The sequence below is a fragment of the Odontomachus brunneus genome, unplaced genomic scaffold (assembly GCF_010583005.1).
Source record: "Odontomachus brunneus isolate Ranch 3 - 2012 unplaced genomic scaffold, Obru_v1 Obru_scaffold_209, whole genome shotgun sequence".
NCBI lineage: Eukaryota > Metazoa > Arthropoda > Insecta > Hymenoptera > Formicidae > Odontomachus > Odontomachus brunneus.
The window spans coordinates 190,788-195,551 of record NW_022639659.1 but is presented as its reverse complement, the minus strand read 5'-3'; the positions used below and the strand labels follow the sequence as shown (position 1 = coordinate 195,551).

Below are 4,764 nucleotides of genomic sequence, written 5' to 3'. Positions count from 1 at the left end.
TTGTTTCATGTTTTGCTTCATTACTCTGACTTGAAAAAAACTGCAGCTGCAGCTCATAAATTGCTTTTCGAAGGTTATGGCAATTATGCTCCATCGGAAAGAACATGCCAAGTATGGTTTCAGCGATTTAAGAGTGGTGATTTTGATGTCAATGATAAAGAACGCTCAGGCCAACCGAAAAAGTTTGAAGACACCGATTTGCAGGCATTATTGGACGAAAACTCTACTCAAACGCTCCAAGAATTGTCTGCAGCATTAAATGTTACTCCGATGGCTGTTTCCAAACGTCTACATGCAATGGGAAAAATTCAAAAGGAGGGAAAATGGGTACCACACGAATTAACCGCAAATGCCATTGCGAATCGCTTAAACATCTCTATTTCTCTGCTCGCCAGGCAGAAAAAGAAGAGTTTTTTGTGGCGCATAGTGACTGGCGATGAAAAATGGATATACTTCGATAATCCTAAACGAAGAAAATCATGGGTAGACCCTGGCCAACCATCGACATCCACACCAAAGAGAAATATTCATGGCCACAAAGCAATGCTTTGCATTTGGTGGGATATGCACGGCGTCGTTTATTATGAGCTACTCAGACCGAACGAAAGTATCACGGGGGATCGATATCAATCACAATTAAACCGTCTGAATGAAGCATTGTTGGAAAAAAGGCCAGCAGTAGCCAGCAATCGACGTAAAGTCATGCTTTTGCACGACAACGCTCGACCACACGTTGCCAAAGCCGTCAAAGAAACACTGATGCAGCTCGAGTGTGAAGTTCTCCCGCACCCAGCGTATTCACCAGACTTAGCTGTTTCGGACTATTACTTGTTCCGGTCGATGCAGCACGGCTTGGTGGATGCACACTTTAGAAATTACGAGGATGTGCGAAAATGGATCGACGAATGGATTGCATCAAAAGACCAATCGTTCTATCGTCGCGGAATCTACGCGTTGCCCGAAAGATGGGAAAAATGTATAGCTAGCGAGGGAAAATACTTCGATTAATGTATTTTTGCTTTTGATGTCGAAATAAATGAGTTTTTTAAACAAAGAAACCGCAGGAACTAAGTTTACCACCTAATAGTTCAGAATATCATACATTTTTCTCTTAGTGTGGGTGCATCAAAGAATGAGTTTTTTTGTAGATATTTCCGTAAATATCTTAGAAAATAGAGATGGTATAAAAAATTTTTTCAAGCAAAAGTTGTTTGCTTTTTTACATAAAATAAAATACCGTAATAAAAAATATGTATTTCTATTTAAAAAAGCAAAGTTGACTTTGTTCTGACCTTGGCGACGCCACTCTATGTCAAATAACTACTATCGCTGAATGCGTTTTTTTAAGCCTTACAACTTTTATCTAAAACATTTTTTTCTAAAATGCATCGTTTATGACATATTTGGGTGTATCCAGACTTTTGGTCCACCCTGTGTGTGTGTGTGTGTGTGTGCGTGTGCGTGTGCGTGTGCGTGCGTGTGTGTGTGTGCGCGCGCGCGCGCGCGTGTGTGTGTGTGTGTGTGCGTGTGTGCTTGTGATAACAATCTTTTTCGTTTAGAACAGCTTCCTATAGTACTGGTATTCTAACTGTATAGGCTTTCCAACGTCAACAGTGTTCCTTACAAAAGAACCTTTTTCTCGATGATAGCGGTGAATATTCGCAGATGTTTTACGACATGGTAAATTGCGTTTGGGATATCTTTCTGCATAAATACGCCTTCTGCATAAATACGCCTCACGTGAGTTACTATTTGCAAGACCGTATGCAAAGTGCATATCTGCCATTTCAAAATTTGTAAACTTAGGCATGATGAAACCGATTTTGGACTGAAACAGTTTGGCCCGAAAACGTATGCACAAGCTAACCGACCCGCAGCAACATCAGAACTGTAACCGCGATGCGTTACGTTTCGGATCGCTCGTCGGTTCGGGTTCGTGATAAGCGGAATAATTGAGAAACAATGTTTTCAAGAATAATAATGTACAATATATTTAAATACAATAGGATAATACAATATGGATATCAAATCATACGTGTCGACGCCGTTGGTTTTGGTCGTTTGTGTCCTCTGACAGAGGCTTGTTTAGACGCCGGTTTGCGAGACGTGACGCGCGGTGCGCGGGACGCGGACGATGTCAGTGTCGCGTATTCGCGAGTTTATCTTGTTGACGTTTCTTTCGGCGTCTTGTCTCTTTAAGCGCGGTTGACAACTTCTTACAGCGGTTTTAGCTGCGCTTCGGAATCGTACAATGTTTACGATCGGTGAGACTGCAGCGTAGCTGCACGCGGGGTATTGCCTTAGCGACGATCCCTTCGATCTCCTATCGCGAAGATCTGATTCGGTTCGGTGTATACGATGCGCCTGTCGGTCCTTGTACACGGGACCTGAGCTTTCGGAGTTTCCTTTATGATTGAACGAGCTCGGCTCATTCGGACACGATTTCGGATGCGGTCAACGGTGCCGCGGACGCTTCTATGTGTTGCGGTAACGGAATCCGTCCGATCTCCCTTCTGAAGATCGCTTCGATTATTGCGAAGATCGTCTTGCGTTCCTGTGAGGTGACGACGGTATGATCCTAACGTGGATCTTGAAGGCGTGGTGTCGAAGCTACGCTGCAACGAAGCGTCACTTCGACTCGGTGATGATGAGTCTGCTCGCGGCGACTAGACCGGTAGGAATCTTGCTCGCTCTAAGGCGAACGCGCGATTCAGCTTACGTGGTGGAAGGTGCGTGGAGCGCCCTTCCTGAGTGTCGACTCTGAGCCCTTTGGTAGCCCTGGAATTCGACGGTTCGCGGATTTTATCAGTGTCGGCATCACGAATCCGTGAGCTGACAGCGGAGTGATTACAGTCGCCAATCGACGAACAGTAACCTGCCAGGAGCGGAGTAGAAGCGAATGTCGATGACACGTATCCGTGTAACGACGGCGGAGTGATTACAGTCCCCAATCGACGAACAGTAATCTGCCAGGAGCGGAGTAGAAACGGTCTCTCTTAGAGTGGATACTCGGAATCGGATTCTCCTTCAGGAGCGGTAGATCGGATCTGATTCTCTTTCGAGAGCGGACGATCGAAAATCCCCGCGATTACGATTACGCGGCGTTTTATACTTCTCGAATCTCGCTTGTTTCGCTATTTCCCGCGGTTGTTCGGCGGTCGCGCTGTTTACGATTTTAGAGGACGCGTTGTCCTCTTGCGCTTTTGATTCGCGATGTTCTGCGTTCATTTGTTTTCGTAACGTAACGACATGCATCGTTACAGAACTGAAGTCTATTTTTGATTTTATGACTTTGACTTTGACTTTGTTACTTTGTTTACGGTTGTGCGAATGGTAACTTACGTGAAGCATGGCATATTTATGCAAGAAGATATCTCCAACGCAATTTACCATTTTGTCAAACATTTGCGAACATTCACCTGTATTTCGGAAACTAAGCCGTTTAAGACACATGTTTATATGAACTTTTTTACTTGAAATTGTTGGGGAATGCGCTAATTACCAAGGTTTTTTTTTGAATCAGGACTAGAGGGAAAGAGAGATTGACTGCTAACAGCTGGAGATTTGGTATCAAGCACTTTATTCGACTCTGCAAAAGTCTATTTTAAAATGTCTGTAAAATAAATTTTGTCTCGACAAAAATCTATTTTACTTTTTGCAAATAAAGAACTCAACGAACGGTGGATAATGACGGTACGGAACGAACGGACATCTTGCCCTTGACCATACGTGCTGCGCGCGGACGCGACGGAAATCTTGGGCAGAGCTATATACGTTAGCTCCGTACGCGACGGAAATCTTCTCGCGACGGGAACGAAAGTAGCAGCGATCAAGATCCGACCGCGACGGCGCGACACATCGTTCGCGAGATCGATTCTTAGCGAGTGTCCGAAAAATCGTAATTGTCGGAACACGTGGTGATACGTACGGTTATAACGGCAGCTGAAACATACGTGAAACAGACACGAAACTCACATAAACGAGACGCGGAAAATATCGCGGGCACGACATTATATCATTTTTGCCGATAATCGACTTAACGGACTTAACGGACTCACTTTGGTAACTCGACAGAAGACTGGCGCAACGCGGAATACGAATTTTTGTTACTCGAGTGCGTGTTACTAACCAAGAGAGAGAAAAGGAAGAAGAAGAGGCTTAAGAAGGAAACGAATAGAGATTCCGATCGGTACAAAATGGGGGGTGCGACGGATCCTAATCGATACACGGCGCACACGAGTAGTCGAAAGAGGATCGCGAATGAGACGTATTAGTGCGCGTCAAGGATCGAAAACGTGCGACACCGCGTTCGCGAAGAATTTCGTGATTCGTGAACTCGACCATTGACGCGCCCCAATACGTCCGCGAGCGCGACATTCAACGCTTCGCTGAGACTCTCAAATTATTAGACGATTCCGGAACAGAAATAAACCAAAGAATCGCTCTGTTGAGTATGGCAATATACTACTGTGTCCAAAAAGTAAGGTGACATTGCATTTATTTCGAAAATTCTTTATTTATTCTTGCAAATCAATTTCGTCCCCTTTAAAGTAACCCCCCCCCCTGATATAATACACTTATTTCAACGGATTTTCCAATCTTCGAAACAGTTGTAATAATCGATTTCAGGAATGGCCTTTAGCTCCTTCTTCGCAGCGGCTTGAATCTCTTCTATCGACTCGAAACGGTGTCCCCGGAGCGGCCGCTTGAGTTTGCTGAATAGCCAGAAGTCGCATGGAGCCAAATCAGGTGAATACGGTGGTG

At 44.7% G+C, this 4,764-nt stretch overlaps 1 protein-coding gene across 6 annotated transcripts in view; it reads left to right on the top strand.

The window, feature by feature from the left end:
* Positions 1 to 4,764, top strand: part of LOC116852262 — a 219,282-nt gene that overhangs the window by 181,537 nt on the left and 32,981 nt on the right. The gene's annotated exons all lie outside the window — the stretch shown is intronic.